General features: G+C 42.3%; 1 pseudogene; it reads left to right on the top strand.

The window, feature by feature from the left end:
* The window catches only part of LOC148509556 (uncharacterized), a 49,257-nt pseudogene that overhangs the window by 16,934 nt on the left and 16,019 nt on the right, over window positions 1-16,304 (top strand).

Raw genomic sequence — 16,304 nt, 5'->3', positions numbered from 1 at the left:
ATCCCATACCCAACCTATTCTATCCAATTAGCACCTGAACCAGTGAAGCTCTTTGATCAAGGTAGAAGTGACTCATAACTTCTATGTGATTATCTTCTAGGAAATGCATAGCATGTGAAATAGATGTAATTGTCATACCTATAAAGAGTTTAAGGGCCTAATTCTGAGTTACATGCTGTTGAGACCACTTTACTGTCTTTTGCCATCATCATGTCTGCAACTTTATGTTAATGCTAGTCTATATAAGTCCTTCCCTGGTGTACAAGTGTGTGTCTGGTTGTCTTTAGAAACAACCATCAGTAGTGCCATCGAATCTGGCATCTGCCCCATGCTAGGTGGAGTTTCTGTACCAGATAATTGCCTCCAATGTGAGCAATTATTCATATTAGTTGACAACCAGTCCAGCGAATCTCCTTTGAACCTCCCATAACATGCCCATAAGACAATTTTTGTTCATCAGAATATTCACCTCCAAATCACCACCATCATCTAAATCACAACTGCTCCTCTGTACACTGTATGAATGTTTAGGATTTTTGTGCTAGCTTCTTAATTCCCTTTGTCACTGAAACTGACTGAACTAACTTCCCGGGTAGATGTTGACAACAATATGGTCAATATCAGTGATGAACAAACCCAATATAGTATAATAAATCTTGGCACACCCATATCATTCATCCCAAAAATAACCCACATGACACTCATTTCTCCAACAGCCCTTCTTAAATGCAACTTAGAACTCCTCATATACCCTCAGATCTCCACTGCCACAAAAAACAACAATAGTGTAAGCTCTCATATCTAACAGACCAACACAACATGCCAGTCCCATACCTAGGAGTTCAGATTATATACATGAAGTATTAGGGCACCACCAGTGATCTGTGGTTTTACAAAAAAAAGTAATTTGCAAGAGAATAGGAACATCCTTATTGCCAAAGAGAAGCTCATTCCCTTTAGATTGGGACAGTCCTTCAGAAATAGGGATGATTGGGAGTTATGCACTCCCACCAGCCCACAAACACTTCCTTGCAGAGCCAGAGCAGACAGATGTATGAGAGCATGTGCTGGAGAATACTCTGGACACTGCCCTCCTTTTTCTTCCTCTTCTCTTCTGCCTGTTTGTGCTGCCTTAACTTCCTGTTGTAAAGTGTCAAAATTGAAAAATTTATGTTGCTTAATGGTTTAATATACAAAGGATATTCTGACACTATTGCAGTATTAACATTGAAGAGTACAGAAGCATCTTGGCATTTATCTTTGCTATCGATGAAATTAACAAGAACCTTGACCTTCTGCCCAACATTACTCTGGGTTATCACATATTTAATACTTGTGGGAATCCAATTGGAACCTTAAACTATGTCCTGCAGATATTGTCTGGAGGAACAATGGATGCTCCTAATTATTCTTGTATGGAACACGGGGAAGTAGCAGGCTTTGTTGGTGATTCTGGTTTTCAAACAAGCCAAGTGTTGGCTCAGTTACTGAGTGTGTACAAGTACCCACAGGTAAGTGGCCGCTATGTTACAGCACATCTCTTAGTAATCTAGGTATGCAAAAATACATGTTGCACGAATGAGTCAATGAAATTAAGTGCTAGCGCTGCTCAGAAAATATACATCAGCTTTGGAACAGTGAGGCTTTCTGACACACATAAATGAGCACAGTAACAGGGAATGGCTGCAAGATGGTATTGTCTGGTAAATGGAAATAATTCCTGCAATTATCATTAATTAACAGTAAGACATACTTGCCGACTTATAATTTCTCCTCCCCAGGAGAAGCCCAGGGTGGATAAGCAGGTGGGCAGAGTTTGGGGGCTGGATGGATCACATCAATAAGCCCCGCCCCCTCATTGGAATTTGCTGTGACAATACATGTTTGGAATATAATTGCACCTTTATGCCCCACCCCTAACACATGGGCCTGGCACTAAGAAGTTGGCAGAATGTGGGAGAAGTGCATACAATTCCGGGAGTGCGGGGTGGTTACCTGAAAAATCAGGACCCTTTGGTGAATTCCGGGAGGGTAGGCATGTATGCATAAGATGATATGAAAAACATCAGCAGTAGAAATGAGCAAAGTTACAGTAACATTTTGAGCACTGATGAATGCCTGAGACAGCTCACAAATTGTATCATTATTACCCCACCTCAAACACAGTGCTGCACATGGAAAGGGCAGGGGGTGCTTATGACAAATAGCCTGATTCAGCAAGCAATGCAGTTGCTTATACACATGCAAACAGCTGACTGTTGCATACTACGTATTCATCGCAGTGCGCGTGCGAGAACTAGTCACTGCCATTGGGACTGTGATCATAGAGGCTACACAGACCCACAGCATAGGGATCTACAGGAAATGCCATTTGGGGGTGGTGATGAAATGTAGAAGTGCATTTGAGTGCCATTGCGGGAGCGTGCATAAATTAGCCACTGTGACAACATTCGCAGCTTCAGCTCCCATAGCGTGTGATTAGGTTAGCAAGTTCTGAGTTCTGACCTTGTGTAAGTGTACGTGATGTTACTATGGTACTTGATGATTCCGATGGTTTTCCTATTCTGCTTTATGGATGTGAGTAAAAGGAATTGGGCATCCTTATGTTGTACTGAGATTGCATTTCGATCACAATTGATTAGTTTATTTTCACAATGGATCTGTGCGTGATTACGGAGATGCAACTGCAGTTACGATCCTTACTGAATCAGGGCAGGAATTGTTGAAAGCAGATTACTTGCCTTTCACAGGAATGGGTAGTTGCAGTGGAAAGGGGTGCTTCTGCAAAAAAGCTTACCCAGCAACACATTGTCGAAGCCGGATAATTGGCTGAGACAGGATCGGTTTCAAATTAAATCTGCATGACGCTATTTTGCGAATGGCAATGAGACGCCATTTTGCGAATGGCCGCCCTGCGCCATTTTAGTGAATCTTGCCAACTATACGTACATACGGCAATGCTATTATTTAGCGTCATGCGATTCCCACACAATAGAAAGAAGTTAAAAGTCCTCATCTTACAAATACAGTCATTAAAACATATAAAATGATTAACCCTGCAAAACATGTACCATAGTGTACTCCACAAACACATAGTCGCACAGTGCTAACTAGAGTCTTTTCTCAATTCCCCAATACTTACACACTGCACACTTACATAAACGGTTCCCTTGTATTAAAGTGTAATATTCAAGGTTTAAGGTTATTTAATATTTAAAGTTTAGTAGATGGTATGCAGATGGTGTTTGGTGTTGTACTGATCCACTGTGTCTCAACAGATTACCGGTATCATCAGTGAGAAGATCACAACATGTGTCTGCAAACTATGGACTATAGAGAGTAAAACATTAAAATGTACTCTACAGTGTTACCAGCATAGATTGGCATGTAGCGGTAAAAAGGACACAAAGGGCTGTTGGAGGCTGCATTGTGTCCATACGAACTGACCTATGAACTATCATATAACAGTAGAACCTTTAAGGAGAACCAATGGAATCATGCCAAACTGTTCTATTGTATTGCCTATCCCTGTAAAGAGTATATATGTGGGCTCTCTGAACTCAGATCTTAGTCTTCTTGCTGTGCTGTTGACGGAGGTTTCTCTACTGATGCCGGTATCTGGGTCAAGAGCGCATGCATATGTAACAACTGTGCCTTGGGTCTGTATGATTTACTTGCACTAATTGTATTTAGATCACAGCGTGTAACCATCTGTTTATATTGAATAATATCTTTTTGTGCTTTGGAACCACACTCAAAGTCTGAAATCATTTATTTCTTGTGCGACTCATTACGTTGAGAAGTGACAATTGTTAGAAGGTATAGGCAGGAATAAATTGTTAGAAGGTATAGACAGGCAGGAATCGATAGTTGGGGGCTCGCAGTGTGAAATAACGCTACCGGTCACTAGGTAACACTTGGTAGCGATCTCTCAGCAAAAGTGTGGAGGCGCCATAGCAGGAGAATGCATTGTGCCTTCGAAATCTGCTACCACTCTGTTGCTGAGAGTCCACTACCCGTTATTGTGGCTTTAGGAGTGCTGATTAAGAATCCAGGGACAAGGGAGGAAAAAGTTTGTTTTCCTTCATCGATAGTTTTTTTTTGTGTGAGTTAAAAACGGGAAGTCGCATTATTGTGTATGCGACTAGTCACAATATAGTGTAAGAGTAATAATACGTTTTGTGTAGTAGTCACATTATTGTGTATGTGACTAGTTGCACAATAGCGTATACGTTCTTCCGGTATTGCTGCCAAGTGTTTTGATCAAAGCCATTGATAGATAGCATTGTTGTAAATATCTTGATCAGTGTTCTATAGTCTGGGAAAATATGTATTTTTCTGCGCAGAAAAAGGGTGTGTAACAGTGAGTATTTGTTGGTAGGGGTAACATGTTCCCTAGTTAAGGGTATCATAGGACCCTTAAGTACTAGGCGCAGGGGTCAGCCTAGTAGCTCAGTAGTAGATACCGCAGTCTATACACACAAGCAGGTGTAGTTGTTTTCTTTGTTGTAGGTTCAGCTCTCAGTGTGATTGCAGTATTCAGTGATCAGTTAGGGTTACTTGAGCATTGTAATTGAACTGCAAAGTTTTGGCTAAATTGTGATTGTGAACTGTGTAGTGGGTAGACAAAATCACTGAAAAAGGTAGGTGTTATTGGAATGCCTACATGCTAGCAGTTGAAAGGTAATCAAAAAGGGATTAGGTGAGTGGAAGCAGCCTGGTTTTTCTTCCATAGGTTTGTAGGTGCGGCCTGTTAAGATGTCCACAGGTAAGTGAAAGTATCTTGATTGTCTTTCACCCGTCTAAATCTCCATTGAAAAGCTTAGGGTTATCCCAGAATGGGGGCCAAGCGAACGGTTTAGATGTTAGATGATGTACTGCTGTTGGAAGCGCCGCTTGGGTCAGCACAGCATATTATGCATACTAGGTACAGTGCTTATGCAATTAGGTACTGTGATGTATGGTTTAAAATGACAATGAAGAGTGTTAGACCGTTTCCCAGAATTGGTAGCTTTGATAAGGAGGTATTGAACAATGTCCGAGAGAGCATCTCGAATGAAAAATTTAAAATATAATGAGTGCTTAAAGTTGTGGCAGCATGAGGGGGATGTGTGGCTTAAAGGTGTGCACGCGATGAAAACTAGTGTCACGAGCACGTTACAGGAGAGCGCACCCATAGCGCTAAACTTCGGTGTGTGCACACCATAATATAGTACACACATGCAGTAAGGTAGCATTGCGGAAGGTACTGCCAGTGGTTCATGCACACCACCACTGCCCTATGCGGATGGGGATGCAGGTACTGTTGTTGTAAAAACCCATAAAAATGTAACAAGTAACTTGTACCCTCTCTTAAGTAATCACAAAGAAAATGTTTATGATGTGGATGATGAACCTATTGTTATGTCTGCCATTTCCCATGCTGTACACATGTTAGATGCACCATCACAAAAAGCACAAGTAGTGGCCCCATCTTCATCAGTGATAGTACAGGAAGTGTTACCATCCACTGCACCCATAGAGGAAATTGTTAACCCTATACGTAGCAGTAGTAGACTTAATCCCCAGCCAGGTAACAAGGTCAAAAGTAGCAATGCGGTCGGTCTGTATCCGATCCTGACAATCACTGTTCCAAATGGGAATGCGGATGCGAACAGTGTAGTGCCCACAAGGGAGGTAGCAATGCATTGTCCTTGGACAAGAGCGGAGCTAAATTCCATAATGAATGATTTCCCTGACCCTAAAAAGGAATTAGCCAAATGCAAAAGATTTTTGAAAAATTGGGTAGTGCTCACAAGCCAACCAATAAAGATTGGCGAGTGGTGTTAAGGGCTTGTCTTCCACAAAATACCGACATGAAAAAGTTTATCACAGATTGCATATTGGATGGAGATGTTCCCTTAACAGCCGAAATTAACCAAGGTAACATTACTCACATTATAACTCTATTGGGTGTATATTTTCCAGTAGTAGTTAACTGGAGCAAAATTTTCCCCATAAAACAAAAAGAGAGTGAATATGCAAAGGAATATTGTAACTGAGCTCTCTAGGCTATTACACAGTACACTGGGTTAGAGGATATTAAAAATAGCACTCATTACAGGGGAATGATCATCAGTGTACTTATCGGTGGTCTAAAAGAGAATCTAAACACCCAAGTACAGACCTCACTACCTGGCTGGAGGGGAGTCACGGTAGACACCCTCATAGAATCCGCTATTGAACATGATAAGAACATCCTTTAAAAGAGAGACACTCAGAGCAAGAAGCTAATGGCTGTTAGTATACAAACTCTAGAAGGAATGACTGTAGCATCACAGCCAGCAGACACACATGCACCTGCAGAGCTACATGTCCTTACCATATCTGCACCACCTCAAACACAACCCTACCCCACTTATCACACACAGCCACAAAACCCATACTATCCAAAACCACCATATTACCCTCAAACTCCTTATGCACAACCACAATCTTTCCCTACCACTCAACCCACACTGCAACCCTTTCACCCACCCCACTCACAAAAGGTGCTTCAACTGAAACCAAGTGGGACATGTAAGTAGGAACTGTAGGGTGAAGAAGGCTGGACCCCCTAACCAGGGAATACACAGAGTACAGGGAATTTCCAGCAGTCACCAGCTCCAACTGTAGCTGTAAATGCTGTATTGGAGGGTGAGAGTCAATGCTAGGGTTCAGGTCATACCTGTTGTCTACAGATAGTGAGGTTAATGGGAAATACTAGAGAAGAACCGGTGATGATGGTTGATGTAGCTGGTACTAAATATCCTTTTCTTGTAGACACAGGGGTGACCAGGTCAGTGATAAAATCCCCCGCTAAATTACAGGTGACCAGCGAGACAGTACCAGCAATGGGTGTAATGGGTAAAGTGCAACATTATCCTTTAACAAAATCCACAGAGGTCACTTTCGGTCCATTGCATACCAGGAATTCTTTCTTTCTGGCAGCAGCTGCTCCTACTAACCTACTAGGAAGGGATTTGTTATGTAAGATGGGATGTGTCATATATTGTACCCCTGATGGTATATTTCTAGATATCCCAGAGAGAGTTGCGCACAAGGTAAGGGATATGTTGGACATTCCCCAAAGGATAATGTATCACTCTACTGGTTCAGGTAAAAATTCATCTCAGGTAGATCAGATGTCCCAAAATCCAGATTCTCTTTGGACCAAGGATGGACAGGACACTGGATTAATGGAAAATGTAAGTCCCGTACTGGTAAATCTAAAAAGTGGTAGGCAAGCTCCAAAAATTCCCCAGTACCCATTAAAACAGGAGGTAGAGTTAGGGGTTTATCCCATACTTGAGCAATTTTTACAGCAGGGAATTTTAGCTCACACAGCAAGTGTAGCCAACAGTTCCATCTCTCCTGTAAAGAAGAGTGGTGGGAGGGGTTATAGGTTAGTACACGACCTTAGAGGGGTTAATAAGGTGGTGGAGAGACATTTTCCCATAGTGCCAAATCCTGCTGTCATTTCTATGCAGATCCCACCCAATGCAACCCATTTCACTGTCATTGACCTCTGTTCTGCTTTCTTCTCTGTACCTCTTCCTCCTGACTGTCAGTACCTATTTGCTTTCACATACAGAGGTGTACAATACACATGGACACGATTGGCCCAGGGTTTCATAGACAGCCCCAGTATCTTCTCCCATTCCTTGCTCGACTGTTTAAATATTTTCAACCTGCCAATGGGTCTGTTCTAATTCAATATGTAGATGATTTATTGCTATGTTCTCATTTGTTTATGTCATGTTTAAATGATACTAAACTTTTGTTGCTTCACCTCTCGCACACAGGACACAAGGTTGCTAAGGACAAACTACAGCCATGCCAGTCCAGGGTTAAATACTTGGAACACTGCCTACCCCAGGGGTTATGATATCTGACAAATGACAGAATCCAAGCCATACAGAACATGACACTGCCACAGAATCAACAGCAAATTCCTACCTTCTTGGGAATGTGTGGATACTGCAGAATGTGGATCCCAGGTTTTTATATTTTGGCCTTGCCATTACATGGCTTAGTCTGTTCCTCAAAGCCCGATCATGTCATGCACACAGAGGAATCAGAGCAGGCTTTCCTTAATCTTAAGGATAGTCTGACAAGAGCACCTGCATTGGGAATATCTTACTATGAAAAACCTTTTGATTTGTATTGTACAGAAGCTGAGGGTTGTGCAACAGGTGCCCACATGGAAAAACATGGTGATGCCAGTATGCCCTTAGCATATTAAAGGGCACAATTGGACACGGTGGCAAGATCACTCCCAATGTGTTTAAGTAGTGTAGCAGCAACTGCTCTATTGGTCAGTAAGAGTGAGGATGTGGTACTAGGCCATGATATGATTGTCTATACTCCCTATGCTGTATCTGTATTTCTAAACTCTGCCCAAACAAGACATGTCTCCTCAGCTAGGTTCACAAAATGGGAACTGGCCTTAATAGTACCCGCAAACATCACCATCAAAAGGTGCAGTACATCAAATCCAGCTATGTATTTACCATATGTGTAACAGGATGCACAAAGGGTGGAGAGTGGTGAGTTGCTGGCAAAAGGTGAGTTCTGCAGGTATTTTGATGCACATGACTGTATGGTATATCTAAATCAAATCTCTACTGCAAGACCTGACATACGGGATACACCTTTAGAAAATGTAGATGTGACATTTTACATGGATGGGAGTTGTCATAGACAAACTGACACTGGAGAGTTATGTACAGGTTATGCTGTGGTAAATGACGAGCATGTTATAGAAGCCGAACCTTTAGGACCACCACACTCGGCCCAAGTGGCGGAACTGGTGGCATTAAAGAGAGCGTGTGAATTAGCAGAAGGTAAATCTGCTAATATCTACACTTACTCTAGGTACGCCTTAGGTGTAATACACGATTTCGGCACCCTATGGCATCTGAGAAAGTTTATGATAGCAGCAGGCACACCAATTGTACATTCCACACAAATAAAAGGACTACTAACAGCAATCCAATTGCCTAAGGCAGTGGTAGTAATTAAGTGTAAAGCCCATACATGTGAGGATGATCCGGTGTCACTGGGCAACAACAGGGCAGATGAAGCTGCAAAATGGGCAGCAGGGTTAAAAATGAATGTACCAACTGAACAAATGATGACTTTCCAAACGATTGATATGCTGAAATTAATTGAGATGCTAAATTTGTGTTCCATGCAGGAAAAGGCAGTCTGGAAGTCCAAGGGATGTGGACAAGAGTCTTCTGGAATCTGGAGGGACGGACAAGGTAAGCCAGTAGCTCCCAAGGCATACTACCCCAGCCTGGCTGAGGCAGCGCACAGTCTGACTCAATTGGGAAAGTAAGGTATGTGCAAGTTGGTGAGAGCATACTGGTGTTCACCTGGTTTTTCTTCTCAAGTGGAAAAGAGAGCAATGTCCTGTCTGACCTGCTTGAGGAAAAACATTGGGAAAACGATCCCTACCAAACCATCCCACATTCCACTGACTGATGGACCTTTCCAGGTAATACAAATTGATTTCATCCAATTACCACCCTGCAGGAATCTCAAGTATGTATTAGTGTGCATGGATGTGTTTTCTAATTGGGTTGAGGCATACCCAGCTGCCACTATTACTGCTGCGTTTAGTGCCAAAAAAATGGTATCCCTAAAATTATCGAGAGTGATAGGGGTAATAATTTCACAGATGATGTTTTCCAAAATATGTGTAAACTGATGGGTATTAATAGTCGACTTCATACCCCCTACCGACCACAAGCCAGTGCCAAGGTCGAAAGGATGAACGTTACTATTAAAAATAAGTTAAGTAAGATCATGGCAGAAACTGGAACAGGATGGCCAGAAGCATTACCATTGGTCCTACATAGCGTAAGGACCACTCCTAGGCCTCCTCTCAATCTGTCCCCCTTTGAAATACTGTTTGGTAGACAACCTCATTTCATTATAAGTCCGCAGGAAGATTTGAAAGGTAACAATGAGGTAACTGTAAGGTATCTTATAACAATGAGTAAACAGTTAAAACAGCAACAGCAGAAACTGAAATTGTTGTCAAATTATATGCCTGAAACAAACTGTCATGATGTTGAACCTGGAGAATATGATATGATCACAAATTTCTTGCATTCAGGTTGTTTGACTGTTCATTGGGAATGTCCGTATCAGGTGTTGTTGAGGAGTGCCACATCAATGAAGGTGGCGGAGAGAGATAGCTGGATCCATTCCACTCACTGTAAAAAATAAACCAACCAGTGGAGAAACAAGGCGGAGACGAGGCAGATAAGGTTGACCTGTCGATCGCGAGCTTGTTGCGGGAGAGTTAAAAGGTTGCAATGAGATATCTGAGCTGAACCAATTTGTAGATCCTTGCTACGGCAATGGACTGGTCTGCTGTGTTCATTTTTGTATTCTCTTCCAGAGTTTACATCATCCTGGTTTGTTCAGGGATCTCTGGTTTTTGTGACGGGGACCAATAGTGGAGATGGGAGCTATTGGCAGTATTGATGGAGTAGAGTCGAGAGGAGGAGTGCTATGCCAATCAGGGGAGTGTATGACCAATCTTTGTACAGTAATTGTTAAGAGATCTGCTATTCTGGATACTTGGAGACAGTGTGAAGGTCTATCATCTAAGGATTATTGTATGTGTGAGTTCTGTGGGTCCATAGTCAACGAGAGATGCAACAGTGCCAACCAAAGTATAAACCAGTATTGGGGTGGACATCCTTTAGAGGATTATCACACCATGGTGGGCACAATGTTGAACCAAACCAACTGTTGGATGCGCTCTCACATGCCCCAAGCACAACATAATGTAGGACTAGTGCCATTCCCATTAAATGTCTCTGAAATTTTAGAGTTACAAAAAGGGAAGACACTGGATGGAAAATTTCTTAATACCAAACCACCCCATTTTAAACTTCACCAGTACCAGGCAGATAAATCACTTTTATGTTTGAACATCACCAACTCCAATGAACCAGGAAGTTGGGAGGTGACTGGGAATAACCAGACGATGACCTTCTCACTAAGATCTGATCATGAGCCTTTGAATTATGAACTGTTACACACAATTATGTCAGGTGGAAGACATTTCTGGTATAAATATACACTAAGTTCCACCAAAGAAATGGTTGGCAGAGGACCAGAAGGGTACTGTGCAAGGGTGATGCAACCAGAAACATGTATTAGCCAAATGCCAGAACTTGAGATAGGATCATTTGTTAGGATCATTTGTTAAGGAAATGTGTTGGATGATTATGATGCATTCTATTCCTTATGTTCTCCCTGATGATGTATATTTTATATGTGGAAGGAAAGCGTATAAGTGGCTTTCTCCAAGTTCCAAAGGTTTGTGTTACCTAGGAAGAGTAGTCCCAGAGGTTATGACCCTTATACATGATGAAATGCTTGGTATTCATAAAGACACACCATCACCATATCTTCACACACAGTATGAACACAGAGACAAAAGAAATATGATACCTGGTGATGTGCATCCACCAGGATTGCTCGGGGTACACTAAATTTTAGATATATCTGAGATCTTGCTAAATTATTAGATAATATCACTGAGATGTATGATGTCACATTCCAGTATACAGGTAGGGAATTGCAAGCATACAATAAAGAACTGGTGCAACACAGACTAGTGTTAAATTATTTAACAGCTGTCACTGGAGGATATTGCGTAACTTTGGCCACTCAATTTAGAGTAAAGTGTTGCCCTTACATTACAAATGATACCAGCGATCCCAAGGAGGTAATAGACCAGAAGATGGATGAAATTCTGCAGTTAAAATGGGAATTTCGGAAGAACCATAATGCTTCAGTGGCTGAAGTAGAAGAGAAGGTAGAAGAATGGGTTTCATGGTTGAACCCAGGGAAATGGTTCTCAGGTCTAGGAGAGTGGGTCCAGGAAATTATTGCAAGTATAGGTAAACTCCTGATCCTCATATTGGTTGTCATCATAGTAATTGGCATATGTGTCAGGTGTGTTCCTACTGTGTTGAAGTTTGGAAAATGTAAAAATAAGGTAAACCAGAAGAATGAAATTATGATGGTGGTCAGTAGTAACAATATGAATACTGAGGAAAATGTAGGACTACATTTTACAAAACTGAACTAGAAGGTACCATCATATGATGTATAAGATTTAGACATGCATGAAATGGCTTGTTAAAATGTTATTCTAGAACATTTTAAATAATGTAAGTCCCTATTCCCCCTCAAGACTTCCTTTATAGGATTGGTGCATCCCCACATCTTTCCCTTGATCTTCCAAGATCTGTGGTGTGCATATAAGGGTAGTTTTATGTCCCTTCTACAGACACATTATTGATGGATTAAGAACCACCTCGTGCCATCCCATAATATAACATTAAATTATATGTCATAATGTAAGCCTAAATTCATTTTAAAATCAGACTATGATTGCATATTGTTTGCTATTAAAGGGTGGACTGTCGAAGCCGGATAATTGGCTGAGACAGGATCAGATTATAATTAAATCTGCATGATGCCATTTTGTGAATGGCAATGAGACGCCATTTTGCAACTGGCCGCCAAGCGCCATTTTAGTGAATCTCACCCATTATAAGTACATACAGCAATGCTATTATTTAGCTTTGTGTGATTCCCACACAATAGAAAGAAGTTAAAAGTCCTCATCATACAAATACAGACAGTCATCAAAAATATAAAATGATTAACCCAGCAAAACACGTACCATGGTGTACTCCACAAACACATAGTCGCACAGTGCTAACTAGCATCTTTTCTCAATTCCCCAATACTTATGAACTGCATACTTACAAAAAAGGTTCCCTAGTATTAAAGTGTAATATTCAAGGTTTATTCAGTAATGATTAATGTTGTGAAATAAAGGTTATTTAATATCTAAGGTTTAGTACATGGTAAGCATACCATGTTTGGTGTTGTCCTGATCCACTGTGTCTCATCAGATTTCCGGTATCATCGGTGAGAAGATCGCAATATGTGTCTGCAAACTAAGGATTATAGAGAGTTAAACATTAAATGTACTCTGTAATGTTACCAGCTTAGTTTAGCATGCAGTGGAAAAAAAGGACACAAAGGGCTGTTGGTGGCTGATTTGTGTCCATTCGAACTGACCTATGAACTATCATATAACAGTAAAACCTTTAAGGAGAACCAATGGAATCAAGCCAAACTGTTCTATTGTATTGCCTATCCCTGTAAAGAGTATATATGTGGGCTCTCTGAACTCGGATCTGAGTCTTCTTGCTGTGCTGTTGATGGAGGTTTCTATACTGATGCCGGTATCTGGGTAAAGAGCGCATGCATATGTAACAACTGTACCTTGGGTCTGTATGATTTATTTGCTATAATTGTATTTAGATCACAGCGTGTAACCATCTGTTTTTATATTGAATAATATCTTTTTGTGCTTTGGAACCAAAATCTGAAATCATTTATTTCTTGTGCGACTCATTATGCTGAATAGCGACAATTGTTAGAATGTATAGGCAGGAATCGATTGTTAGAAGGTATAGACAGGAATCGATTGTTAGAATGTATAGGCAGGAATCGATTGTTAGAAGGTATAGGCAGGAATCGATTGTTAGAATGTATAGGCAGGAATCGATTGTTAGAAGGTATAGGCAGGAATCGATTGTTAGAATGTATAGGCAGGAATCGATTGTTAGAATGTATAGGCAGGAATCGATTGTTAGAAGGTATAGGCAGGAATCGATTGTTAGAAGGTATAGGCAGGAATCGATTGTTAGAATGTATAGGCAGGAATCGATTGTTAGAATGTATAGGCAAGAATCGATTGTTAGAAGGTATAGGCAGGAATCGATTGTTAGAAGGTATAGGCAGGAATCGATTGTTAGAAGGTATAGGCAGGAATCGATTGTTAGAATGTATAGGCAGGAATCGATTGTTAGAATGTATAGGCAGGAATCGATTGTTAGAATGTATAGGCAGGAATCGATTGTTAGAAGGTATAGGCAGGAATCGATTGTTAGAATGTATAGGCAGGAATTGATTGTTAGAATGTATAGGCAGGAATCGATTGTTAGAAGGTATAGACAGGCAGGAATCAATACCATTGAGGTAAAGTGATGTCTATCCAAAACTGGAAATAATTGCAACCAAAAGCCACAATGACGTGACCATGCTGTTTTTGCTAAAACTCTTCAAGACCATACCCTTCACCAAACTGTGCAAAGCATAAATCAGATGAAGAAACATGATTACATTCATATGTACTTCCGGATACATTTCTTAAATATATGCAGCGAATATGTACATGCCCACATGCCAAGGGTCATAAGATTAGAAGTGTCCTTACTCACAACCTCTACCCTGTGAACAGTGGTGAGAAGGGGAACAAGAGAGCCCACCAAAGACATAACCAGCTATGGATCCAGCTGCTGTACAAAAATATGCTAATGCCTGCATAAGACATCTGAAGGGAAAAGATGCCTCCAGCTACCAACTCAGATCCCATGCCTGCATCCAAAGATTCAGAAACAGATCACATATGAGAAAGTGTAAACTTTCTAGAATGGCCACCTCCTGCCCACTTGTGAGGCCAGCAAATCTGTATCACAAGATGCAGACACTGGCCTCGGCACTCCCAGCAACCAGGGCCAACACCCCTGTTTTCTTGAAATGCAGGCAGTGCCACTCCATCCCTGGTCCAAAACAGCCACAGTATGTCAATCATGCTGTGCCTGGGGGCAGTGCATGCATGCTTGCAGGACCATTTCTACACATGCACAGAATGTGTCATGCGTATTGCAGTTAACCCACCATCAAAGATGTATACAAACCATTGGGTATGCATATATCTCTGAATCAAACCCTGTGTAGACTGGCTGGCTTCTCCAAGAGCCCAAACAGCCCCCAGGGAATCTGCAGCTCCAAACAGCATTGTCCCCCTGCTTCCCATTTTGAAAACTGAGAAAGTCAACATGCCACAAAATGGTGCCTGCTCTCCCAAAATTTCCACTGTGCAAGGGCCCACATTTTGCACCATGTGGCACACACATTTAACAAACAACAGCCACCCACCTGCAGCACTACCCAAGGTGGGTTCATAGCAGAAAGACTCCTTTGCGTGGCCCAAGAAATGCATATCATGCCATATGTACCACCAACAGACCTGAGGATGCTGGTGGGCTGGAATACTAAGAGGGTGATCCAGAACCTCAGTGAGTAAAGTCTCTGATGACAGGTTGCCCATTGTTTGAATGAGCTGCAGACATGCCTTCAATACCAGTGGGGCCCTGATCAAAACAAGCATGGGGGTACACAGAAGGAATTCAGTATGAAATACCGCTGGCCGCATGTCCGGCGGTTCGATTCCCGGCAGCGCCTGGCTGACAACAGTAGAGTTCCTGGCAGCAGAAGCCCAACAGCGCTAGAAATCCCGATCATGGATAGGTAAGTACTAACTAACCTAACCCTCCTTAAGGGTGCCTAACCCTAACCTAGCCCTAACCTAACCCCCAAGTGCCTAACCATAATCCCCCCTCTAAGTGCCTAACCCTAACCCCCCCTTCCCCGCTGCCTAAGTCCCATTGGGGGTGCCTAACCCTAAGTGCCCCCTGGGGCTTCCTATCCCTAACCCTCCCTCCCCCTAGCCTAACCCTAACCCTCCCGGGGGGGTGCATAATGCTAAGTCCCCCCCAGGTGCCCTAAACATAACCCTCCCCCCCAGCGGCTGTCCGCTTGCAGCACCCAGCATCCCTTCAATCGGGATGCTGGGCGCCGGTCTCCCATCTTCAGGGAAATGTCAGGTGTCTACATCTAGATGCCCGGCATTTCATCCCTCGCTGGGATATGACAGTGGGAAAGCTGGCTGCCGGTTGTATACCAACAGAAGGGATAAGTTGGACACTATAATTAAAAATGGGTTTGGTGCATGGACTGGATGCTGCTTGAACAGGGCACAGTAGACTAGATATCTGACCACTCCAGCCTAGAAACGGGCAAAAAGCTCCTCTCTGTGAGGATCCAGGTCACAATCTGCTACTCCGCCACTTACCCAGCAATTAGATCATGGTCCAGAGTTAACCTTTTGAGCTCCAGTTCCTCCCGGCATCAAGACCTAGTACACGAGGTGAATCCGCGACCGCGAATTCCGGGACTCCCTCGAGGCCTTACACGCGGCTCCTCCGCAATCCATCAGTGGCCGACAGGAGGTGATTTTTCTTATTTCCTCCTGCTTGAGAAGATTGGGAGCCACCAATCACCTTGCCACACTGGTCACTGGAGAAAATTTGTCTGGGTTTATTCGAAGG

This window comes from Taudactylus pleione, unplaced genomic scaffold (assembly GCF_031769625.1).
Source record: "Taudactylus pleione unplaced genomic scaffold, aTauple2 ptg000319l, whole genome shotgun sequence".
NCBI classification, from domain to species: domain Eukaryota; kingdom Metazoa; phylum Chordata; class Amphibia; order Anura; family Myobatrachidae; genus Taudactylus; species Taudactylus pleione.
The sequence above is the reverse complement of the archived record's forward strand: the minus strand, read 5'-3'. Positions and strand labels throughout refer to the sequence as shown.